Genomic DNA, 27,344 nt, shown 5'->3' with positions numbered 1-27,344 from the left:
GGAAGGACAGAACTGTAGTCAATAAATAATTGGCTGGTCAAATTGAAGCCCAGTTGCTGGGAGTTGGTGGTTATGCAGCAGTTAGAATGCCCATCAGAACAAATGTGGTGATAAATAATGAATAGATCTGTGAAGACATGCCACAGAATGGGAGAAATAGAATCAAGCAGGCTGACACCTGGTTAATTATGTTTGTGTTTTTTTTTAAAAGATGGAATATGCAAAATCAAAACAATTCCATTTTCACCCACCCAGGAAGAAATCAAAATTAATGTTGAGAATTGCCGAGAGTGAAGGATTTTAATTGTAAGGATGCATTTTAAAAAGTTGGATGAACGCTCAGCTAACTTCAAGTTGAATTAAGGAGTGGCTTCTTGCACACCAGATCTAATTGTTCAGGTTAATGTTGTGAAAGTATTGATCGCTGTCAGTCCTTCACGGCCCAACTGAAATTATCAGTTACTATTTAGAAAAGTATGGGTTGATCATTTTGAGAAGATGCTAATCCAACTGAAATTTCGGATTGCAGATTCCTTTGTCTGAAGTGAACAGTATTGATCTGTTAAACTTATAAGACAAATCCTGCAGATTTCATATCCATGTTAATGGTAGCAGTTTTCTGGCATTGAATTTGTTTTTTTTTCCCCACAACTTGGGGGATTAGCAACAAATCATGGGTCTTGAACTGTCTCTGACTCTACAGAAAACTTCTGGGTCAAAGCATCATCTTCCCACATCACACAAAATTTTTGGCATGTTGTAAATTTGCTCACTGAGCTGGTAGATTTGTTCTCAGATGTTTCATCACCATGCTAGGTAACATCATCAGTGAGCCTCCGGTGAAGCGCTGGCATTCTGTCCTGCTTTCTATTTATCTGTCTTGGTCTGTTGTGGTGGGTGATATCACTTCTGGTTCTTTTTCTGAGAGTTTGGTAAATGGGTTCCAAATTGATATATTTGTTAATGGAGTTCCGGTTTGAATGCCAGGCCTTTAGGAATTCCCATTCATGTCTTTGTTTAGCCTGTCCCAAGATGGATGTATTGTCCCAGTTGAACTGGTGTCCCTCTTTGTCTGTGTGCATGGATACTAGTGTTAGTTGGTCATGTCTTTTGGTGGCTAGTTGGTGCTCAGCTGGTGGGTAGTTTCCTGCCAGTCTGTCCAATGTAATGTTCGTTGCAGTCCTTATATTGACTCTCTCTTTCTCAAGCTTCCTCCATGGGATGTGGGCAAGTCAATACCTACTGTGCCCAGCCCTTCTCCCTCAGCCCTCTCCTCGGTCCATTGAAAAGAGATTGATGGATTGTCTTCAGCCACTGCAGCTCCTGTTGAAGTGTTTTTGCCTGAAACGTTGAATATCCTGCTCCTCGGATGCTGCCTGACCTGTGTTTTTCCAGTACCACACTCTTGACCCTAATCTCCAGTGTCTGCAGTCCTCACTTCAGCCATGTGGTGGTGATGGTACTCCCATTTTTAGATGGACATTTGCAGGATTCTGGCCTCCAATGATGGAGGAAGACAAGATACACCCAGTGCAGACTGCTACATGACCTGTGGGGGAACCAGTACAGTGCTGTGCAAGTTGCCTCCATCTAAGTACATTATGCATTTCAGCAGATCTCACAGTTGAGCTGTTTGGATGATGGAGAGGCTTTAAGCGATCAGGAAGTGAGACACTCATCACAAAGTATTCAGCCTCTGCTCTGTGTTGTTTATATGTGGACAGGCAGGAGACGAAGAACACAGCAAGCCAGGCAGCATCAGGAGGTGGAGGAGTCAATGTTTCGCGTGTAACCCGCAGACTTCTCTATCTCCTGATGCTGCCTGGCTTGCTGTGATCTTCTGTCTACTTTGGATACCTGCCTGTCTACTTTGGATACCAGCATCTACAGTTTTTCTGTCTCTCACCAAGTCTGTGTTGTGTATATGGCAAGATCAGGTCAGCTATTGGTCAATGATGTAGAGTGTATACGTGTGTATTTGTATTTGGATATGGAACAGGGAGACTTGCTGTGGACAGTCTGAATGTTATTGAAACTGACTGCAAACTGTTGTAGTCCCACAGCATCATACGGCAATGTTATATAGATTGTCTGCTCCTTTAAATGTGCATTTCTTTGTTAATTTATTTTCCTGTGTACTGTTAAACGAGTAATTCAGTGCCTCCAGTTCTGCGATTTATTTTCTTTTTGATTTCCCAGGGGTTGCCATGGAAATCCATGAATTCTGAGTTGTCCCTCTGCACTGAACTCCAAATAGATTGAACTGGTAGAAAACTAATGCATTGATGCCACTGGGACTCGGAGAAAAGCAAAGCTGGTGTATTGTGCAGTAACGCTGACAGCAGCTCAGTACGTGGATTGCTCAACTAAGTTCCATTCCAGAAACTGGCGTCTGAACCTTCATTGGTAAACCTGCAGTGGAAGTAATTGTTTAATCTGGGGAGATTAGCCAAAATTGAGGACATTCCCCCAGAGATTAAATAAGTCTCCATATGAATTTACAAAACTGGGATCATAAAGTGGAGTGCTTGTTGTTAACAAAAGGGTGTATTTAATTGTTTTCAGAATGGAGCTATTTTCAAAGCTGCTGGGGGCAAGACCTGCATTGTATGGTTACAGTTGGTACAAACTGCTTCGACAAGCTCTGAAGGTGGCTGTGATTATTGAAGCTCTGTTAGTTCTTTGTGTGAAGCGACAGTCACTGTGTATTCTTGGTAGTCACCACAACTTCATAGTGGGTTAGAAAAGCATGGCAAATAACCTTTTATATGGACCCAGTGATTCATTGGATTTGGGGATTGATAGTTTGTCACCATGAAATACAATATGTGCAAAAGAAATGAAGCCTGGAGTAAATAAAAACTGAAAGAAACAGAAGCAGCAGTTACTAAACATCCATTCATAATAATCCTCATTAAATACCTACAATATATTGATTGATCTACACTATCACGCCTTTCTTACTAACAAGGTCAAGCAAAGTTTGAAATCTGCTTTCCTTGCCATTGGTGAATCTACTGTTTCTTTTTCTCCCAAAACCTCATGCCTTGAGCCTGAGCTGGTTATTCCCTGTACAGACCAATTTTCCTGTCGGTATCCACCTCTGTGATAGAGCTTCTTGTCCCCTACCTGGCACCTCGATGTATATCCCAAATTCTCTCCAGCTTTGTAATTCTTTATTGGCATCTTTCATTGACTTATCTTCTAGTTTATAAATGGCCTCTGCTCCTGGTAGTATTCCTGGCTACTAATGTATTTCTTGTCCTTGTTAGACTCTCCCATTTGCCTTCTATTGATTTCTTGTCTGCTACTATTTATTCTCCCTTCCTATTAATGCAATTTTTTTGTGGGTCATAATCTCATTCTAGGGACATGTTTGAACATACACTCTGTTTACTTCTCTTCTATCTTGAACTTCATGTTCCTCATCCATATTACAACCTCCTGCCCTTCCTCCCGTACATTCACCCAGACTTTACATTTTCTAGTGGTTTTCCCTGCTATATTTATAATAGTTGCAATTTGTCCATTGACTTGCACTTTCTGTTAGGTATTTGACTTCCACATCCACCTTTTGCAATTGTCCTTTGGGATCAATCACATCATACTGACTATCAGAGCTGTTCTGTCCAAACTGTCAATTTTGGAATTTGATCCTCTGAGCTGTGTAACATTTTGTGTGAGGTGCCTGGCTCTGTTATTTTCTGTAATTCATTCGGAATCCGGACATTGGAAATCCTTATGGAGTAAGCTTGAAGGGTGTGTCTGAACAGTCTGATTTACATACTGTACAATTATTATTTTTCGGTCTTTAAAATCAACCTTCCCTGGTATTCTCCATTCTTTAAGATGCTCTCTGTATTACCGTAAACTGTATCTTTCACATTTAAACTGGTTTCCAATGGCCTTCCCTCCTGATTTAAATCTCACCAAAATCTGAGACTTTGACTATAATGAAAGCTTTTCTACCTGCATTCAGTGCGGTAAATACTCCAAGAAAGTGAAATGAATTGTAGCCTCTCGGGAGCTGATTACATATTCCTGATGGAACTTGAGTATGCCTGCCTGTCCCTAACTAACTGATAAGGACTATATACTTCACTCATCTGTAATGAATTCTTAGCACTTACAGTAACTCGGTGCAGACGATAATGTAAAACTTGGGACATCTACCAATATTTTATGAAACATTTTGTCTACCACTGTACAACTCTTTTCAGATACTCCATTGCAAAAAGTGCTCTCTGCAGCACATTTATATTGTGTTCATATGTCAATCATACATCTCTAAATTCATGTTAGAAAATTCTCTCCCATTGTCAGTAGTCAATGCCTTATCCCTATTCACTTTTTCATCCGTATCCACGATTATTTTCTTGTCTTCACAATGCTTTATTGTTGATTGATGGAAATTTAGCTGCCATGCTGACAAAGTGTAAAATTAAAATGTTTTTGTTCTTTGTTCCATACCGCTAAATACAATACCACAAACTTGTTGAAATCTCTTGCTATGGGTAGACTTTCCCTTGGCCTATATGGTATTCTTAGATGTTTCTTACATATCTCCCATCTATCGTTCATCTCTTGTATGAGTTTATCATACTCCCAACCCTTTGTCCTCCATTCTTTGTTAATCCTCATAAAAGGACAAATGGGGGAAATTGGTGATGTCACTTTAACACTATTGTCTTTTTGTCCTCTAAATTTCTGATTTCTTGCTAATAATATTTCTTTAGTGGCGAGATTACTTTCCATTAAAGAAATCCAGTTGTGGCCTGAATAAGTAAATTTGTAAAATCATAGCTTTTTGTATTTGGAAAATCTCTCATAGATCTCTACAGTGTGGAAACAGGCCATTTGGCCCAACAAGCCCATACGGTTCTCCAAAGAGTATCCCATCCAGACCCATTCCCCTACCCTATCACTCTACATTTTCCCCAGACGAACACACCTAACATACATATCCCTGAACGTTATGGGCAATTTAGTGTGGCCAATTCACCTAACCTGCATATCTTTGGACTGTGAGAGGAAACTGGAGCACCTGGAGGAAACCCACACAGACATTGGGAGAATGTGCAAACTTCACACAGACAGTTGCCCGAGGTGGGAATTGAACCTAGATCCTTGACTCTGTGAGGCAGCAGTGCTAACCACTGAGCCATCATGCTGCCATTTTCCACATCTGGTGTCATTTGTGCTTTCATTGGTGCCTACTTAATGTTGGTTTTTCACTGGATGCTACATCTGTATTGATGAAATAATTGAATCAGACTATTTCATAAGGAATGATCACTCTTTTTTAATACATTTTAGTGTGTTATCATCCCCAAATATGAAACTGGTGAAACTCTCAAATCCTTAACTTTGTCGTGATCTTTATCAGTCCAGATAGCATTTTGGCCAATTATTCCATTCACCATAAACATGTATCCAATGTCTAATACTGCCCAACTCAAAAACTGTCACCTATACATTCCTCACTGGGCTGAAACTTCTTGCAACCAACACAACGCCCTGTCTTTGATCCAAATCTCCACTTTTTTCCTGTGAATCCTTGGTTTCATGTTTATTTTCAGATCCTCTGTTATATCTTTGGGACAGTTAATGGTACTTTGAACCAGACTTGAGACACTGACTACAAGCTGAGCATTTCTGGGGTTCCTTCTCCTATTGTAAATCCCAATTCATTTTTCTACTTAACTATCTATAACATTTCCGTCCCCATGTCAATTAGATACAGTTCTCCTTTGGCCTGTCAGCTGGGGCCTGGATGAGATGTAGCGTGTCTTGCAGATGCTACACTTTGCTGCCCCTGTATCTCCATGGAGTGCTGATCAAGTGGGCTACTTTGTCTTGGATGGTTTCTAGCTACTTGACTGTTGTTGGAGCTGCACTCATCCAGGCAAATGGAGAGAACTCCATCATACTCCTAACTTGCGGATGGTGGACTGACTTTGGAGAGTCTCAAGGTGAGTTTATTGTTGCAGAATTCCCAGCTTCTAGTCCGTTATGACAAATATTTATGTGGCTGATCCAGTTCAGTTTCTGATCAATGGTACAGTTGATTGTAGGAGATTCAGTGCTGATGATGCTGTTGAAGTCAAGGGGAGGTGATTAAAATCTGCTGTTGGAAATTGAGTGTGCTGATTAAATGTTACTTGTTAATCAGCATAACTCTTAAATGTTCAGACGATGAACAATGACAGGTAAAAAGGTAGGTGAAAAAGCCAGTCAACTTTTGCCTGTCAAAAGAAAATTTAAATTGTGCTGTGCTGTCCATGTGTGTGGTAAAGTACTTATCCTTTATCTGACAGCAAATTCCCCAAGTAATAAAAAGATAATAAGAAATTAGTATGAAAATATATATTTAATGATACACCATGGTTCAGGCAATTAAGTTGTGACTCCTTCCACAATGAGGGCTAGAATGTGGTTGTGCACCACAGTTCCCAATGATAGCCAAACAGGTACTGTTAAACTGAAAGTCTGGTGCTTCCTCACTGGGAAGTTCTAGAATGAAATGATGACCATAAATCTTCCACCACCCTTTTAAAGCCCCATTTTATTCACAAATATCCTTCAGGGAATGATATTTACTATGCATCCCTGATTCAGCTATGGGGATATCTGACTCGCTCATCAATGTGATATACTCTGAACAGCCCTCTGAAATCGTCCAGCAAGCAACTCTGTTGTATTCAAGAAAGTGGCTTAGCATCATCAAGGACAGTAAGTTGTGCTCTCATCAGCAATGCCAACATCCCATGAAGAGATGAATAAAACAAAATGAGATCCTTTCTCACAAGTTGTCTACGTAGGGTATTTCTTCTTCCACTTTGTTGTGTAGTCTGGTAAACTCCAAGGAGGTACACAGCAGGTAGTTGAAGAGTTGGGAAGTCATTTGTCTCTGCTGAACATGAAAGGAATATTTATTTGGATATTGTTGTCTGCTGAAAGGAGTTGCTTGAAAGATTGTCCATGTTTGTTGACTAGACATTGCTCATCAGTCAGCATGTTGAAAGACACTGCCTTTAGCTCTTGAGATCTGTTTATAGAATGAAACACCTGATTGTAATGATTAAATACTTACAAAACTAGTGAAAGAACATGGATAAGATGTAGGCCTTAATAGTAGAGCATTGACTGCTGAAATAACTGATGAACTGTTTGCTTGATTTGAGGTGCACGAGATGTTTTGGAGGAGTGTAGCAGTTTATCCTATTTTATAGAACATAGATGCACCTTTTATTGAGTGTTGTATTAAAACAATACAAAATTAAACTCAGAAAGCTTGCCTTTGGTTTGAACTTGTTTCAACAACTGTTGATAGTGCTGCTGTTTGTATCAATGTTCTCTCTGGGACCAGAATTAAGCTACCTTTTTAGAAACTGTGACACAACAGCAAATTGATGATGTGATGGTAAATGATGTTGTCATGTCTTGAATGTGATCTGACATTCAGGATTGTGTTTGACAAATTCCTACAGAAGAATGAAATCAAATTATGCAACAGACCAAACTTGCTGATGATGAAGCTGCTCAATCATAGACCATTTATTTGCCTGAGCAATGGGTACATTTGTTTAATGTTAAATCCCTGGAAATTCAAGGTGAGGGTAATTACATTCTAATCAAAATGGAGCAATTCTAGGCTTTCAGTTTGAATTTGGTTGACCATGTTTTCAATCCAAGACTAAACAAGCATAAGAATTGCAACTTTAACCATTAGAGTTTTTACACGCAGCATTCCATGTTATTCTTTCTCTTTTTCGAATATTTTGTAAAAAAACAGACATAATATTTGTAATAGGAAAACCCCAGTCAGCCTGCCAATCCTGTTCCTCCTTGAACCATGTAATTGTAGTTCTAACATATTTCAACCTTGCATACTTCGCCATCTGTGAGAGGCTTTTACATAATCTGCAAAGGCATTCAACCAACATTTTCCAGAAATATGCCTGTTGTTAAACCCTGATAATTGCATTCAACTATTTATATCCTTTAACTAATCAGCAATTCCAGAATTGTTGTAATCCATGCTGCTATATCTATTTACACTTGTCCCTGTGTCTATTAATGTAATCTTGATAGATATTGTTAGGTATGTGGTGCAATACACTTAGTAACTGAGGTTGGATTGAATGGTGCAGAGATTAATTTAACTGACATCTGAATGTTTGTTGATTCATCCATTCCTTGGTCTGGATATCTCTTAAATCTGACGCACAGCATAATGTTTCAGTCGGTCAGACATCTCTGGGTCTGATATCAGTTGGATTTGTATATCACTTTTTCTCTTTAATTATGATTGCACTTAGTAACAAAATATATTATTTAAATTTTCAATGGTTAAAAGTTCACTGTAATTAACACTGTATGTGAATTGGTGCATCAGTTAAAAATATAGTTCACCTTGTGGTTTTCTGGTTAACCATATGTCAGTGACAAATCAGTAAACTTTCTGTTTTGTCCTGCTGTCTCGATACAATTTTAAACTTGTGAATGTGTTGACATGTAGTCAATGAGCCCATTCTCAGGGCCTGGGAGCTGAGCCTTCTCTCAGTCTAACGTACTAAAACAAGCCACTTCATGTACGGGAAGACAATTCTGCGAAATCTGAATTATGCCCAATATTTCCAAAGATTTGTACATTATGAAAATATTTTTCATACTTCACAAACCATTTCAAGCCATCAGTCTATCACTGTAGCTACTTAATGTCACATCACTTTATTCACTTGCAAAAGAAGCATGTTTTATATCTGTGGAGCTAGCCTGGAGGAAGATTGGTTTTGGACAGTATACATAGTGACATTGTTAATGCATTCAACAAGAACCTGTCTGTTGCACCCAGTGACCTTGCTCTGGTTGCCAATGGATACAAAAGGAAAAGATCACATTAACCATAGCCTTTTGCTACATTTAAAAAGTGGTTCAAATCAGCAATTCAAGGATGAAGAGGATTGCAATCCTGATTAGATTAACAGAGGTACTTATTAACAGAGACTTGGCCTGATGTTAGCTGAATTATGAAAGAGGACACATGATCGGTTTTGCCATTCATGTGTGTGGAATACAAACAATTATTTGAACCTTCACAGCTAATGTCAGCCATTCAGCCTACTTTGGCCTTGGACATGTATGACTTCATTACAAACCTGTGTTGTTTATTGCACTGGTGAATGTTGAGGCACTTAACATGATTTTTATTCCAGCCCCATTTGGTAGCTAATAAATCACCAAAGACATAAAGATACCAAAAAACACTTCCAGATGTTGCGTTTTCTTTTTCTGATTTCTGTATTTTTCAGATAAAATTTTTAGACAGAACACCAGACAGTTTTGACGTTGTGTTTTTGTACTTGCTGTAGATGAGGAGACAATATGTAGATGCATTAATATATATTAAATTGGTGAACTGATAAAAACATTTACAGTAATATTGGTGGAATGGAAGGTACCTATCTTTATGTTGTCCAACCTCGTATTAACTAGACAAACAATATTATGAAACTTTGCATTTAAACTGAGGACAAATACACTTCCTATTTCAACATTAATGAACTAGAACATGTATCAACATTTCCACAGTTTTAACAACTCTAACAAACCATTTGCTGGTATAATAGGTATACATAGGGACAAAAATTTATTCTGTTTCTTGTTTTGATAAAATGTAAAGAATGTTGGAAATTCAATTAAGTTAAAATCTGATTTGTTTGATCTGGCGTAATTCTCATGTTCTGCTATTTCTTTTATCTTTATTTATTATTTTAACCTAAGTTCTTTAATATTTCACATATTAGTCTTTATGTATGTAACAGCTAAATTTCTGGGACCTAATTCATCCTTGTCGATTACAATTCTGTAGGTGTCCTACAATTTCATGTTCTTCGCCTGGCAGTATAGCAGTTGGTGTCATGATGAATTTTTGGCAGCTGAGAAGAAATGATTTATTTTCATATCACTTTCCTTTTTCTTTGTCAGAGATTTTGAGAAACTGTGCAATATGCTCAATGATTTTTCTGTGTGCTTTGACTTTATATCTCTAGGCTCTGTGTTAGCACATGTGATAGTCTCAGCCCATTGACGAGCTTGTTGATATTTGATATTCCAATGTTGTTTCCCCCTCTTTGTCATTGTTCTGTTGTCTCCTTTTCTGTGGTATTAATCTGGGAGGATTCCCATTGTATTCTGATGAAATTAGATTGCCTACGTGTTCGCATCTATCTTTATCTCTGATTTGGAGACCAGTTGCTTGACTTGTTAACTCTGTTTTTCCCCATCTTAATTTGTATCGGTTGTCTTCTCACTGTTCGGTAAACCAATAACGTGCTGCCATTGAGTGTCTCTCTGACTCAGTCACACTCGGTTCATGGCCAAATCAACATGTGCCATTGTCGTAATGATGACCTTTGACAGTGACTCATCCACCAGAACGCTCCAATCTCTTGGAGCTTGGCTTCGGATTGTCCATCCAGCCGGTAGCTTTGTTTTGTTCTAACACTCTGCACATTGTCGTTTGTGTATTTTTGTTCCTGTTTATCCGAGCAATTCTTATTGGGACTAAAAGGAACTATAGATGGACACAGAAATTTATAAAGAGAATCAGTTAATTCTTATGGAATACAAAATAATCACTCGCCAATGTTTATAGTGAGCGACATTTTTTATTTTGGCCTCTTTTGTTCTATTTTATTTCTGTTCTCGACCTTCATTTTTCTGGAGCCAACAGGAAATTTAATTGCTTAATTAAATATTTGAAAATTTTGGTATGCTTTCCTTTATTGGTCAGAGTATTGAGTACAGGAGTTGGGAGGTCATGTTGCGGCTGTACAGGACATTGGTTAGGCCACTGTTGGAATGTTGCGTGCAATTCTAGTCTCCTTCGTATCGGAAAGATGTTGTGAAACTTGAAAGGGTTCAGAAAAGATTTACAAGGATGTTGCCAGGAGTGGAGGATCTGAGCTATAGGGAGAGGCTGAACAGGCTGGGGCTGTTTTCCCTGAAGCGTCAGAGGCTGAGGGGTGACCTTATAGAGGTTTACAAAATTGAGGGGCATGGATAGGATAAATAGACAAAGTCTTTTCCCTGGGGTCAGGGAGTCCAGAACTGGAGGGCATAGGCTTAGGGTGAGAGGGGAAAGATATAAAAGAGATCTAAGGGGCAACTTTTTCACGCAAAGGGTGGTACGTGTATGGAATGAGCTGCCAGAGGATGTGGTGGAGGCTGGTACAATTGCAACATTTAAGAGGCATTTGGATGGGTATATGAATAGGAATGGTTTGGAGGGATATGGGCCAGGTGCTGGCAGGTGGGACTAGATTGGGTTGGGATATCTGGTCAGCATAGACGAGTTAGACCAAAGGGTCTGTTTCCATGCTGTACATCTCTATGACTCTGATTGTATGGGTGGGTGGACTTGCGCCTTATCCAACTTTATATGTGTGGAATGGATGAGGCAATATATGCAAATTCAAGTGAGCGAAGGAAGATTTAAAATGAGATCCATAATTATAGAGATGAGTGGGTTTACTCCTTGGATTCCAAATAATGTGAAGCAGTTGTACAACCTGGAATAAGTGAAAAGGGTATAAAGATGATATTTCAGCAATCCAATCTTTTCAGGTATTTCTGGAGTGAACTGTGTTAATGAATGGGAAAATTTGTAAGGTCCTACATCACTAATTCAGTCAGCTGCCATTTGGTTTGATGATAACACACACAAATGGGAAAGACAAAAACAATTACCTTCATTAGCATTGCCTCTTACAGAGTGAGCACGACCTCAAGCAGTGGAAATAGTTCCTCATGCCAGGGCAAATCAGACCATCGACCCAGTCAAGGTAAAGAGGCCTATGTAAAAATGAGAGGGCACGTGCAGCTGAATTTTTTTGTTTTGTATTTAGCTGCCAAGGTAATGGTGCTATGTAAATAATTGTGAGAAAGACCTAAACAACAGGACATTATGACAAAGTGAAGGAGAAGTGGATAAGTTTCCATGGTGACCATGTGAACTGCAAAGATTTGAGAAGGTGGCTCACCATCACCTTTTTCGAATGCAATGTGAAACAATTGCTAGCCTCATCAGCAATCCCCACATCCCACGGAGGAACGAAATGAAACAAATTCAATGAGAATTTCACTGGTTGCCTTTATATATTTTAATCAATGCTTTATGCCGGAAGCATGTAAAGTTAACCTTTAGGACACCCAATTGAATGTTAATAAAAATACTACCTTGAATATTTTCTTGAGCAATCATTATTCAAAGTTTTCCCTCCCCATTTGTTTGGGGGGGAAAAGACCCACTGGTTTGATTTCCAATATTCTGTTGTAATTAATGAAAACATTGAACAGCACTCCATAATGTGATTTTCCATTTTAGGGATCATATCTGTCGTTCAGTATTAATTAATGCTCAGATCACTGTTATAAACACAGTTAAACCTGGTTGAAAAAGGTGTAATTTGTTATGGCATGGCCAGCAGCTATCTGAGTGGTAAAGAGGAACAGCAAGGTCACGTTCATTTCATAGACTGCCGAATCAATGAAGTGGTTCACTGTGGAGCTCAGCCTGTAATGGAGGAGAGAATGACAGACCGTGACTTGAGGATTTCTGTGTTGGTGCTGAGTCCTGATGTTATAGTCAGTTTCTGATGGATAATAACAGCTGATGTGGAAACCACATTGACACACTGGCAGGCACTGACACTTGCAAACCCAATTTTTGTACTGTTCTATATCGGGTGTTTTTTTTTATTTAAAAATTGGCTGACAACTAGGCATGATGTTCTTGAAACGAGCTGAAAAATGTGTTGCTGGAAAAGCGCAGCAGGTCAGGCAGCATCAAAGGAGCAGGAGAATCGACGTTTCGGGCATAAGCCTTTCTTCAGGAAGAAGGGCTTATGCCCGAAACACTGATTCTCCTGCTCCTTGGATGCTGCCTGACCTGCGCTTTTCCAGCAACACATTTTTCAGCTCTGATCTCCAGCATCTGCAGTCCTCACTTTCTCCATGATGTTCTTGAAATAATAAGAAAATATGTTGTCAAATTCAAGTCCTGTTTTCCTCCTACTTCTAAGTACTTTATTTTCTGCTTTTTAATTTCGCTTTCAGAAAACTTAAGATCTTTAGAATATTTTCATTGGAAATTTAACCTGTATTGTAACACTCCAGTAGAAAATATGTTTTTTAAAATCCCAAGTTGAATTTGACTAATTGGATCAGAACCCATGAAAGAAAGGATACCTTTCTTTTTAACAAATATAATCTGAATGTGCCAAGTTGAGGTGTATAACAGTAACATGTGTAATCCCTTATCAAAAATATCAGGGAATTGCTGTGTCCTAATTGTTGTAAATGCTTGGAAGCATCTTTGAGCATGTTGCTCCCCACTTGCAAAATCTTAGCCCTTGATTGTGCCTCTACTTATCTGGTTGTTCTTGAGATCAAATCAAGCAAATGCACTGATCCTAAATATCGTCACTACTCTCCCTCGCTGGTTGGTTTAATATCAAACAGAAGCTCAATATGAGCTGCTTTTTCATGTCCTTTGACTACAAATGGATGCTTAGCTGCCAAGACAACAGTTAGGTTAACTATGGAAGTGCTTAGTTTTTTTCTCCACTGTCAAGGTAACATTGTGAATGCCAGCCTTAGTTTAGGGGTTTCACCTCACAGCTCTGAGTCACAGTGTGGGTTCAAGAGCCCCAGCCCAGGAGTCTTTAACAGCATTTATTCCTCTGGCAGCAACACCGGTGAAGCTTTTCTGTTCACCTATCTCACTGCTGCTCGTGGTATCCTGCTGTGTGCCAATTAGTCGCAGAGTTGCCTGCAGAGTCAGTGCAATTTGAGAAGAATTTGACAGTGAAGTATTGGCTGGGGACACTCTATCAGTGCTGGATTGTTTTTTTTAGTGAAATGCTCATTGTTTGTTATATCACTCAACTTTACCACTTTGGGGGCAGGGTCTCATTCTGGTGGTGGGAGTCTCACCTGTCGGCTGGCACAAGAGCTGGAGAGAGACTAGGATTTCTTTTTGAGGAAAGTCCACAGAGCCGCGCTCTGGTCAGGCAATGGTGAGGCCACCAGTGCACTTCCATCAGGAATGAAGACCCAATGGGAGGTGTAGAGAGGTGAAAGTCCTGCCATTGAGTGCTGACATGAGTGCTGACAGCAAATCATGCTCCCCCCCCGAGATCTCTGGTGAGTAATGTGGTTGAGGGGTACTTTTTTGCTTAGTGGGCAAAGCAGAGGGAAGAAGAGTGCCTCTCTTTGCCCCTTCCTCCCCAATCTCTGGTTCCTTCATCAGGGACTGACTTACCTTTGCTTGAGGGTCACTCCCAATTAATAATCAATTGTCCCTCAACCCATGGTGACAGCTGATTTGACTTGTCCTGACCACATGTGGCAGGCTACCAACAGCTGGCTCCATTCCCATAACAGTGGGATTAGGCACCTTAAGAGGTCCTTAACTGGAGTTGAGGGAGGGGGCAGAAACACTGACCATACAGATCTGGCGATAAGAAGTTATGGGATTCAGGTACAACACCTTTGTCTAAATACATTCTCACCTCCAAGCTCACCAGCAGCAAGAGGAGAAGAACCTACACTTTATCTTCTTCTAAGGTTGCTGCGATTTAAGAAATGTTTGATTATATCTCGCATCTGCTTAAAGTTGTTTACTGGGAAGGTTAATAGACATGAGCAGAAAAGTCTGGGATCAGAATTTGAGGTAAATATTCATGTCTTTAATTTGCTGGCTGCCGTGATCCCAATTCCAGAGCAGTGGTGCGTGTGGAGGTAGAGAAGATGGTGGTTGTGTTCAAGGGCTAATTTTATCGTTACTAATTCAGTTGGAGAACGGTGGTTTCCTGGACATATTCCAGGATTAGTTCAGAGTATCTGAAAAGGTTTGGGAGTTTGCAATTAGTCTGTTGTCTGGAGAATGAAGAGAAAGATTTTTAATCAGTTTACTGTTGGTGAAAATGCTGTTGTATTTTGAAAGAAGGTATCAATCTTCGCTGAGAAAGATATATTTTGTTGAAGCCTTTTGACTTTTTGCAATGTCAATGGGAACAACACTTACCCTGTATGAGAAGAGAGTGCTGAATTGTTGGCGAGTTGACTCCAATTGGTAGAGGTATTGGCACCTATTAGAAAATGGCTGACACTTACATGCTAAGCTTTGTTTAAGTTTAAGGAATCTCCTTGCAACACAACTCTCTCACTCAATCTTTTTGGATTCCATGAGGAACATGTCTGATAGTGACACCTAATCTCCTCTTCACCCAAAATGTGGGGAGCTGGTGGAATTCTCTGCCACAGAAAGTGGCCGAGGTCAGAACATTGAATGTTTTCAAGGAGGCCTTAGATATAATTTTTAGGGCTGAAGGGATCAAAGGGTATGGGGAGAAAGTGGGAACAAGGTACAGAATTGGATGTTCAGCCATGATCATATTGAATAGCACAGCAGGCTTGAAGGGCTGAATGGCCTAAGCCAGCTTTTATTTTATATATTTCTATGTTTTCTCCTTCCTAGGTGATGTGTTTGCTATATTTGAATTTGCAGCTGTATATCAGCATTTCCTCAAGCATCTAATCCCAAACTCAAATTTTAAAATGGAGCAGTTAAATAATCTCCCCTTCCTTGACCTGGCAATGAAAAATCTGTCTAGGGATTCTCTACTGTAGGCCACGATAAAATTAACTTCACTGGGTAGTATACACATTGGGATTCCTGCAGGTACAGACTCTATAACATTGGCCTATCAGCAACCTCGCAAATAGGTTCTGAGCCATTTATTCACCCTCCAACCCTGAAGCTGAAATAGGGCAATTCAAAGTTACTCTGGAAGATGATGGCTACTCTGATCAGATCATTTCTAACTGTCCTGGATACAAACACATGAATGGGCTTGAAGCCCCCACTTTCAGTCCTGACAATTGACCAGTCCACTTTTGATTACCCTGGAAGTTTAAAGTACCCCAAACATTTCGGTAACAGCTGAAACCAACTGTCCCTGTCTCTGGGCCAGAAGGCCCACGTTCATGACTTAAGTGCTCCCGAGATTTGTACTAATACATCTGAACAGGTTGGTTACAATAATATTGTAGCCAACAATAGATGCGATTCTGTGATGGACATCATTTGTCAATTAGTCTTGAGTGCTAAGAATTCTGCTAAAAACCCATTTAAGATTGTCACTTGGACTTGTAGTGTGACCTTACTGGAAGCTACAGAACACTTATCTGTTAATACACAGGCTCCTGTAATTTGCAGACAGAAAATACACACATTGTACTGATTTCTACTGAACAAAATCAGGTGATAGCCATTCTCTATTCATTCTCCGGGGCAATTCCTTCACCAATTTTCATTTACCTGCCTGATTAGAATGTAAACTAAGTTTGGCAGTTAACTGCCCTCCATTGTCTAACCGGTGTGGCAGGGTGGCACAGTGGCTCTGAGGTTAGCATTGGTAATTCACAGTGCCAGTGACCCGATTCGATTGGGCAGCTGTCAGTGTGGAATTTGCCTGATCTCCGTGTCTGTGGGCGTTTCCCCTGGATGCTCCAGTTTCCTCCCACAGCCCAAAGATGTGCAGGTTAGGTTGATTGGCCATGGGAAATGCAGGGTGGCTTGGATAGGGTAGGGGGCTGCGTCAGGGTGGGGTGCTCTTCGAAGGGTCAGTGTGGACTTGATGGGTCAAATGGCCTAATTCCACATTATAGGGTTATATGATTCTATGATTAATCACAATCCGAGTTTCAGATTACAGTGATAACCATTCTTGTAATGGCCAGAACATTAATGCTCAGCGTGCAGACAGTACATTTAAACCACTTGCTTCAGAAGACTGGGCTTTTACAGATTTGTGATAGTTAGGTCTTCCTTTAATCTCCACAGTCTATCATTTGTTCAAACATTCTCATCCCTTAGCAACAGATACATGGAAATGAAAATTGCTTATGCTTATGACACCTGCAATTTCTGTAACTGTGGAGATTATCTTGAAGTTGTCACGTATTAATTCAAATGAAAGCAATCAATTAATGTGCAGTACAATCGAGGTGACACTTGTATCATTGAAGTGAATGAATCCATGTACTTTTTGATATTGTAGCTTCAATACTAAATACGCAACTCTCCTATCACCTATTCATTGGACATCTGCTCTTTTTCGGGTTAGACTTGCCTTGAATTTCTGCAAGTTTACGTCAGTGTCTTTGGGCGCGTTCAGCCAGGCTGATGTCCATGTTGTCTAACAGGCCTTTGATTTGTTTGCCACTCTGGTGTCCTGGGACAAATGCCGAACAATTCCTGTAGGTTGACAGTAGCATAAAGGAACACAGCGTAGACTTGTCCTTTGTTAAATCCCGGAGTCTCTCGACTTCTTTTAGGTTTCTTCAGTTCATCAACAAGCACTAATGAAGACTCGATTCCTAGATTTTAATAACAAATTCTGCTGCTTGGCAACTGCGTTGGCTTGGGTAACCAGGTTTGCTTAGACTTACCTGCGGTTGACATGGAATGACTTGGCTTATTTGCGTTGTGGCACAGCAGACTGAAGACTCATTTTTGTTTACTGGCTCTGATGTGAATGCTTTCCTCTTGTAGAACACCAGAGTTGCTCGTTTTTTTTGTGTGTTCTGAAACCTTGCGGTTTGGTCACATATTTTATGAAGTTCCACATTCATGCAAATATCAGATGAGAGCGTTTTATGCATGAAAGTGTTTCGTGGTATTTCCAGTGTGGGGACTGCTGTGGTGCACAGTAGGCCATGTAATAAATAGGGGACGCAAGCCAGGAAACTGTCAAACTGTGTTATTTAAGAGTGCCTCCCGTTCGTAATAAACATCACAGCCTCCGGAGTTACAGAGGGCGTGCCAGGTACAGACTTTTTCCAGAACCTAATCCTGCTCCAACATCTGTTTTGTTTACAGCTAGTCTTCAAAGGTAGCTGATGATTTTATTTTGCTGGTTTCTTATTTAAGTTTTTGTGTTCTCTGTTAATATCTGCCCCTTTTTAATTAAACACGAGGAGACTTTGTTATGCCCCTAGTAAAGTGGAAGTGTATTAGTTGCTGGCTTGATTTGCATAATGCTGGATTCTGCTGTAGGTAACAGAAACTGGCGGTCTGGTTATCTACAGAACTCTGAATGTTAATTTTCCGCCCAACAATCTTGCTGAGCTCCTATCCACCTGTTGTAACTCCTGCAGGTAATGGGAGAGGTCGGTGCTTGGGTTCTCCTGTAGGATTGTAACTGTCTAGTGCTCATGGTGTGGAGCCCATGCTGTCGGAATGAGCTGTCATTCAGCACTCTTCGCTCTTCCTGCTGGTTTGCTCTTATTGCTGAGGAAGTGAAATGAATGAAGTACATTTTCTGCAGACACAGGGGACCGAAGGTAACAGAAAAATAGAGCCAAGGCATAAGGTATCCCAATAGAGAAAGGAAACCCGCTGATAACAGGACACATAAAAAGGGGAACTGAATATCGGAAATCAGAGATGCAGAGAGGATTCGCAAGGGAGAAAAAGTTCTCAAAATCAAATCCTTGCATGTTCGGTATAAACATACTATAGCATATCCAGGCAGGGAGGCAAAGGGGCTTTGTGATGGCAATCCTGAAACATTAGAGCAATGCTGTAGGGTTTTACTTATGACCCTGTGATAGACTATTGCCTTGTCATTACCACAGGCCATGGATTTCAAGTGCAACCAGATTCCCAATTACTTTGTGAAGTCTTTTTGGATGAAATCGGTATCATGGTGGACAGTGACAGATAGCAGGGCAGCAGCAGTTAACACAATTTGATTCGAGGGGATTTTGAACACGTACCTCGGAATAGCAATTCCATTGGATAGAATGCACTGTATATACACGTAAATTGTATGTTTTTTTTATCTTTAATGCCTTAGTTCTGATCATTGCTGCTAGAATTCTTATGTTCTCTCTCTTGCTCTCAACTAACTAGAAAACCCCTGGGCTGAAATATGTGCTTGCAAAGAACTAATGGACTCCCTTGTATTTAGAGACAAAAAAAAAGACTGCAGATGCTGGAATCCAAAGTAGGCAGGTAGGAGGCTGGAAGAACACAGCAAGCCAGGCAGCATCAAGGAGATGGAAGGAGGTTAAGGTGAGGGTGATAGGCCGGAGTGGGGGTGGGGGCAGAAAGGTCAGGAAGAAGATTGCAAGTTAGGAAGGTGGTGCTGAGTTTGAGGGTTGGGACTGAGGCAAGGTGGGGGGGAGGGGAAATGAGGAAACTGGAGAAATCTGATTTCATCCCTTGTGGTTGGAGGGTTCCTAGGCGGAAGATGAGGTGCTCTTCCTCCAGCTGTCGTGTTGCTATGGTCTGGCGATGGAGGAGTCCAAGGACCTGCATGTCCTTGGTGGAGTGGGAGGGGGAGTTGAAGCGTTGAGTCACGGGGTGGTTGGGTTGGTTTGTCCAGGTATCCCAGAGGTGTTCTCTGAAACATTCCGCAAGTATGCTATCAATCTTTAATTTTAGAAAACATTTCCCTACTTTGGGACAAACTCCATGTTGAGCATAGTGCATCTTAATAAGAAGGACTACAGAAAATTTGTCAACTCCTGTGGGTTTGCAAGAAGGATGCATAACTATAGATGTTGACGGAATAGGAATGGGGTGGAATTTACCTGCACCCACTGCGTCAGAACAGTGTGAAACAGCACGCTTCACTCCTTGCTCAAACACCTTCCAAAGTAAGGGGAGATAGACTGGGCACAATTCAGGCTCAGTCGTGGGTTTGCTGGGTATACAGTGAGAAACTATCTTTCTTCATTTGTTTACAGAATGTGGGCATCACTGGCTGGGAAAACATTTATTGCCCGTCTCTAATTGCCCAAAGGCAGCATGGTGGATCCATGGTTAGCACTACTACCTCATGGCGCCAGGGACCCAAGTTTGATTCCAGCCTCTCGCGACTGTGTGGAGTTTGCATGTTCTCCCCGTGTCTGTGTGTGTTTCCTCCCAGGTGCTCCGGTTTCCTCCCACAGTCCAAAGCTGTGCAGGTCAGGTGAATTGGCCATGTTAAGTTTCCTATAGTGTTGAGGGATGTGTAGGTTAGATGCATTAGTCAGGGGTAAATGTAAGATAATAGGGTAGGGGAATGGGTCTGGATGGGTTACTCTTTGGAGAGTCTGTGTGGACTTGTTGGGCTGAAGGGCCTGTTTCCACACTGTAGGGATGCTATGGTTCAATTAGTTGAGAGTCAGCCCCATTGCTGTGTGGGTCTGAGTCACATGTAGGCCAGACCAGGCGAGAATAGCAGATTTTCTTCCCTGAAAAACATGAGTGAACCAAAATGACTTTTTTTTTTTTTAGTAACAGTTGACAGTATCCCACAGCCTGATTTTTGTGGCCTATTTCAACATTACCCTTACATGGTGAATCCAAAGATTCAGAAACCTCTGAAAGAAGGGTTTTTTCAGAAGGTCTGACTTCAGATCCACAACAATGTGATTGGCTTTTAACTGCTCTCTGGGCAATTTGGAGTGGGCAATAAGCACTGGCCTAACCTGTGACACCCATATCATGAGAACAAATTCAAAAATAACTCTGATGACAATTTGAAAAGTGATCACTCATTGTAATTTCCTGATAATACATCGGTGTAGCTGCCCTGCTATTTTTTGTATATTGGATTAATGACCTGAGATTACAGTGAATGAAAATTTCAGGGACTATTGTGATGTCATTATTACAGAATAAAGCTGCTATTTGATTCAGAATATCTAATTGTTCCAAAGTAAATTGTAAATGGAATGAGAGTATTTATACAGCAGAGATTGAAATATAGATTAATTGAGGTGCATCAGAAAACTGTGTGACATTCAGCGTTGTTCAATTCCAGAGCTCTGAGAAACATAATCGTATTTGATTAGCCTCCGGCTGTGACAGTTCCTCATCGGTTCGCTGTTTGTCTCAACCATACAGATGTAAAAGTAAAACTAAAAGAGGAATATGGGTAAGTGCAGTAGTATCTATTCTAAGATCAGCAGTTAAAAAAGGCTGTCTGGTACTTAAAATGTCTTGCACACAAACTTTTAAAATGGACCTGTTCTTCTGTAAAGTGACTATGTTGATCCAAAACAGACTTTCTGTTATGTTCCTATTTCTGTGCATCAGGCCTTTCCTCATCCATTCCAATTCTCTGTCATCTGTTTTTCTCTTGACACCTAGAATTTTCCCAAATCATGCAAACTCCAGGCCAACTACAAAGAATCCTGATGATGTGGAGGTGCCGGTGTTGGACTGGGGTGTACAAAGTTAAAAATCTCACAACACCAGGTTATAGTCCAATAGGTTTAATTGGAAGCACACTAGCTTTCAGAGCGCTGCTCCTTCATCAGGTGATAGTGGAGGACACAATTCTAAGGCACAGAATTTATAGCAAAAATTTACAGTGTGATGTAACTGAAATTATACATTGAAAAATACCTTGATTGTCTGAGTCTTTCATCTGAAAGACTCAACAGGTGGTCAAGATATTTTTCAATGTATAATTTCAGTTACATCACTCTGTAAATTTTTGCTATAAATTCTGTGCCTGAGAATTGTGTCCTCCACTATCACCTGATGAAGGAGCAGCACTCTGAAAGCTAGTGTGCTTCCAATTAAACCTGTTGGACTATAACCTGGTGTTGTGATTTTTAACAAAGAATCCTGGCCTTGAATAAACTCGCCTATCCCAGCAAAAGTGGTACATTTTCTGATCAGACTTTGAAAATGCTTTTCAATCAAGGCACTGTTTCCAATCGTGAAAAAATGTGAAAATATGCTTTTTTTTAAAAAAAAGAAAATCCACACTCTGGGTTTATTCAATCGGCTATGGAACTCTTATAGCTAGTGTGCCATTGTAGAACCATTTAATCCCTAGGAAAGCCCATATATTATCCCCATTATCTCTGCATCTGGATGAGATGTTGGGTAGTACCTGGCATGAATGAAATGGTATCCAACTGTAAGTCGCCTTCTTTGGGAGGGAAGGAATTTTGCGAAGGTAGGGGTGATATGAAATATTGTTCATTATATTTATGGTTTATAAAGCAACAGTGAACAGCAGAACTCTTTCCTCATTCTAGCAAAAGCCCATCCCTCTAGCTTCCAGAAGCACTCTTTGACCTTTTACATTCCGAAGGTGTGCTCTCTTCAGTGGACAATACTACTTCATCCTATTCCAACAGGATAAAACCTATTAATGCCCCATTAGGTCTTTTTTTCTCCAGCTGTATCTACTGCTATAACCCTCATTTCTGATGATGGGCTTATGCCCGAAATGTTGATTTTTCTGCTCCTCCGATGCTGCCTGACCTGCTGTGCTGTTCCAGCACCGCACTCTGGCCTACCACTATAACCACCAATGTGTTGCAACAAATACTTGCTCTGTTCCTTTTTGAAACTGATGCAACATAAAGTTAACAGCTTTGTGGGGTCTGCTTATTTACCAGTCTAAAAGATTTTTAAAAAGTTACAGATAAGCAGACTCAGCAAGTATGTTCTGTAAACCTCTATAGTTAGCTATACTCTGTAACCTCTCAAGTACTTGTGTGTTTCCCCTATGTCCTACAGCTTCAGATATCTGCACTCCCCCTCTCCTTTTGCATATTCCTGATTTTAAATATGACAACATCTGGCTGTGCCTTCACTTCTTAAAACCCTAAACTCTAGAATTTGCTCCGTAAGCCTTTGCAAATCTTCACCTCCCTTTCTTCCTTTTTAAGCTCCTCCCTGAAACCTATCTCTGACCACGCTTTAGGCCATATTTCCTTAGGGGGCTCGGTATCAAAATCTGTTTGACAATGCTTCTGTGAATCAACTTGGAATGACCTGCTGCATTAAAGTTGCTATACAAATACCATCGTTATGTGTATATACTGTGTGTATATACCAGTATCTTTGGAAAGTGCTCTTAACGTTAAATTATGATATCTACAATGCTTATTTTAATTGCTTCAGTGTGATTTCAGCTTCACAATAACCTAAGACTATAACTTCAGCTAAACTGGCCATCCTCTGAGATGGTTGCATGACGATAAGTCAATAGACCAGCAATCCTGATGCTCTGGCTAATGCTGTGGTGACATGGGTCCACATCCAATAATGGCAGCCCATGGAATTTAAAGATCATTAATAAACATGATATGAAACTAGCCATCATCTTGCCATGGTGACCATGACAACTATCATCAATTGTTGCACAAACCCATCTGGTTCACTAATGTCCAATAGGGGAAGAGATCTGTTATTCTTATCGCCTCTGGCTGACTCCAGCAATGTGATTGACTTTTAACTTCCCTCTGAAAGTGAGCCATTCCGTTCAAGGACAACTGGAGATGAGCAACAAATGGAAGAAATAAAGCAAAGTGACAGCCTCCTGAAGGTAACATCAGCAGAATCATTTGCTTACTGATGTGTGACTCAGTGAATTCCAAGGGCAGGTTGAGAGATTCAGTACCAAATAGACCATATAAAAACAACTAAAGTTTGTATGATAATTTGAGATATAGTTTTTATAGCTCTTGCCAACTTTTGCCCATCATCACTTTTACTGGAATATAGCTGCACAGACACCAGGCATCCACTGAAACCACTGTCACATTATCAGTCTTCCTGTGTTAACTTCTAGAGTGAAAACCACCATGCATTCAGGGGGGTTCACGGCAAGCTTCATCCATGAATATTTCAGTTTTTGACCAGGATATATTTTCATAGTTAATTTAGAATATATATTTGAAGTGTTTGCAAGCTTTTTTTAAAGCTTCTGATACTCAGCTTTTTTTTAGATTGGGCATCTCTGTGATTAGAGACCTTTTGGCAGACTCTCTGTATAATGAGAGACAAGCCCATCCCTGCAAGCAGACTGAATGTCCAGCAGAACAAACGTGATTAACTGTTTGGGAACAAAAGAGTAGGGTGAGCTGAGCATTTTTAGAGCTTGACTTTGGGAAGTGGAAAGAGGAGGAAATCTGATTTACATCAAAGCTAAAGCCATGCATATGCACCATTTTGTTTGGAGCAGGAAAGACAAGTTCACAAGGAAAGCATCTGAGGCAAACTGTTTTACACCTTCGACTGCTCATGTGATATTCAGCAGGCTCTGTATCGACCTGGGATTGGATTTTGAGCTGAGAGGTAAACCATTCACTGAATACCCTCCGGTACGTTTTGTAAAAGCCACTCTCTGTAAACCTGCCTCCAAGAGATTATGGCCCTTAAGCCATTACTCTTCATTTACTATGTATAAATTTGACCCTTGCTTTTCAGAAATCAAAGTCCAAAAGTTTCAGAACCAATATGTAATCAAGAGAAGTTCATGATTATAGTGAACTGAAATAATGAAAATTAAAAACTGGTAAATTAATAAATATCAGATAATTAATGAATTCTTTATCTTTGTTGCAATGGAAAAAAAGTAAAATCAATCTTTTTTTTTCTGGATTTAACCAATGACAATCCTTCAAACGTTACATTTGATCTCTCAAAAATTGGTCTGAAAAATTGACTTTTATGAGTATATACAGTAAATTTGGCAATCCACCATAACTGGGCAGGACCCTATTTTTAAACCAGCTGCAACGACAGCGCTACTCCTCATACTGTTTTTTTTAATTTGTTGTCTCTGCAGAAAACAATATTTCCGCTCAATATATTTTTTTCGTCAGATTTTAGGAACTTGAAAAATGTCCAAGCTGCTAAGTTTTGTCTGGATAGTTCACAATTTTGTATTTCCCTCCCAGAGTAGGGGCAGCATGCTGGCTCACTGTTAGCACAGATGCCTCACAGCACCAGGGACTCGGGTTCAATTCCGGCCTTGGGTGACTGTCTGTCTGTGTGGAGTTTGTAAATCCTCCAAGTGTCTGCTTGAGCTTTCTCTGGATGCTCTGGTTTCCTCCCACAGTCCAAAGATGTGCAAGCTAGGTGGATTAGCCATGGGAAAATGCTGGGTTCTAGGGATAGGGTAAAGAGTTGGGTCTGGGTGGGATGTTCTTCAGAGGATTGGTGTGGACTTGATGGGCCGAAGACCCTGTTTTCACACTGTAGGGAATTCTATTCCATGAGTAGTCCAGGTGAAATTGTACTAATTTCATAGTGCATTCAGTAATGCAATGTTCACTCTTTTTTGCTGAGCTACACTAGGCATCTGTGCGTAGGACTGTTACTGGCTGGTCAATTGTTTCTTTTCTTGAAAACTAATCACTAGGGACATTTGTAGCACAGGATGTAAGGATGCATTTCCCCTCAGCACCTCCATTATAGCCTTGTAGGGCATATTCCTAATCTGTTGATATACAACACAACTGATTAAGTTACATTAATCCAAGCCTAGTGTCTGCTATTTCCTGTGGACCTTGGATTGCTCTTGAACATATGTTCATGCTGTTGAGTGTCTGTATCTAACCTGAGGTCCATCTGGCAAAAGCTTTGAATGATTCTGCAGGCTTTGAGTCTTTCCCATGACTGGCCAAACAGAAATCTCTCCAACCTGTCTGGGGAAAAAAAATTAAATACTGTTGCAACAAAGCTGTGTGCCTTCAAGGAATTAGTTCTGAGGTAAATCACACTTCTTTAGTTATGTTCCATTTTCCAATGTCCAGATGTCCTAACGATTTCATTCCCAAGAGCTCACCTTTTTGGTCCTACTGATTTTTGCTGGATGATCCGTTTGCTTAACGAACTCAGCACAATGTTGTGTGCTTGTTGATCCAGAGAGAAAACTTGGTAATACTGGGAAATGAGCATCCTAGTCATATGGTCCTCCATTTTCAATTATACCAGTTGAATCAGACTAGCATGTCTCATTTCTCAGTTTCACTGGTTTTTCCAGCTGAGTGAACTACAAGATATCTCTTGTTAAAAATAATATAGAAAACATGAAAAAACTTACAAAACGTTTACTTTTTTTTAAGCATATTATATATGTATCTATGGAAATATATCCCATTCACATTTGGAAAACCCATTGATAAATATTGTCCTGCTACTTTTCATTGTACATGTGACAACAATAAATCAGTCAGTCAATCAATATTTCACAATGCATCGTGCACTCAATGTGTGCTGTTTTCCATGGAGATAATTACCCAGCCCACAGCAATATTATGAACTCTGCAGTCAAGTTTAGATTCTGTTTAAATTACTTTGATGACTCACTTATCAGTACTTTTGTTTTTACTAAAGGTTCCTCATGGAGAGATTCTATTTGTTCCTAATTTTAAATATTCACTGCTGAGTTGTGAGTGTGTCTATGTTATTGCTCAACAACTAAGTCTTTTAAAGTAAAACCTCCTTTTGCAGGCGTAAGCTTTGCAAGAATGTCTTGTTTTGACAGAGGAAGGACAACCTTAGATTTTGAACTTTGTCACCTTAAACTGTTTCAGCACCTATTGTTCAATGTAAACAAAGTGTTGTATCAGTGTATAAATACTGCTACCTTTACATAGCCATGAATTAAATTTCACTTAGTTCAGTCACAGAATTGACCGTTTGCTTTCAGAAAGAGGTCCCCAGTGCCTGTGGGGAATCTGTCTCTTACTGTTTGTCTTTGACTCCAGATGGAGTGTTACTTATGTGTGATGTTGGACCAGGTAGAAAAGTGCTCAGGCCTATGGATCGCTCGGGCACTTTATAAACTTTTGGAAAGCTGTAAATTTCATCACACAGAGCTCAGGTTTCCCAAAACATTTAAAATTTAATTACTGGGCAGAGCCATATGTTCTAAAATCATCTGGAAAACTGTCTTGGCTATGAATTATATGCTCTAACCAGGGTCCATTTACAAGGAAATTCTTCACCTGGGTTTTATCCCTTTTTAATGCTTAGCAAAGTGTTTCCATAGTTTTGTGTTTTTCTTTCAGTTTTTCAGCATTGACAAAGTTTTGCTTTTGCTTGTACCCTTCACTACAGCTGTCTTGGATGCCTGCTTTGAAGAACTTCTGTGCCCCTCTGACATAGTTTTCGTTTCTCTCTATCACTTGATTAATGTTCATCCCTGTGCCTTTCCCTGACTGCATTCTTATTACTTGCAGACCCACTTTTCTGCTTCAGCTGTGTCATTCTTCACAGCGTGGAGAGGGTCAGTTAGCTCACTTGGCTGGAGAGACTTCCACATTGGCTGAGGTTACCTGAAGGACTCTCCCTTGCCTGAGGCATGATGACCCTCAGATTAAACTGCTACTGATCACCCCTTTCTAATGAGACAGCAGTGCTGTGAGTATTTTACCTCCAGCTCACATTCCACCTCGCCCTTCCCCCTGCTATTCGGAACCATCAATAGTGTTCAGCATTTCTCTAACTTATAGCACGATAC

At 40.2% G+C, this 27,344-nt stretch overlaps 1 protein-coding gene across 6 annotated transcripts in view; it reads left to right on the top strand.

Moving 5' to 3' along the window:
• Positions 1–27,344, top strand: part of ralgps1 (Ral GEF with PH domain and SH3 binding motif 1) — a 762,687-nt gene that overhangs the window by 84,178 nt on the left and 651,165 nt on the right. For 4 of the 6 annotated variants that reach the window (XM_087998397.1, XM_043720237.2, XM_043720241.2 and 1 more), the window contains exon 2: positions 20,889–21,002. The exons of the other annotated variants lie outside the window; for them this stretch is intronic. The gene's annotated coding sequence lies outside the window, so the exon portion shown is untranslated. The remainder of the gene's footprint in view (positions 1–20,888; positions 21,003–27,344) is intronic. 6 annotated transcript variants of the gene reach the window in all.

This window comes from Chiloscyllium plagiosum, unplaced genomic scaffold (genome assembly GCF_037043375.1).
Source record: "Chiloscyllium plagiosum isolate Xiang-an unplaced genomic scaffold, Cpla_swu_hap1 HiC_scaffold_21, whole genome shotgun sequence".
Lineage (NCBI taxonomy): Eukaryota > Metazoa > Chordata > Chondrichthyes > Orectolobiformes > Hemiscylliidae > Chiloscyllium > Chiloscyllium plagiosum.
The sequence above is the reverse complement of the archived record's forward strand: the minus strand, read 5'-3'. Positions and strand labels throughout refer to the sequence as shown.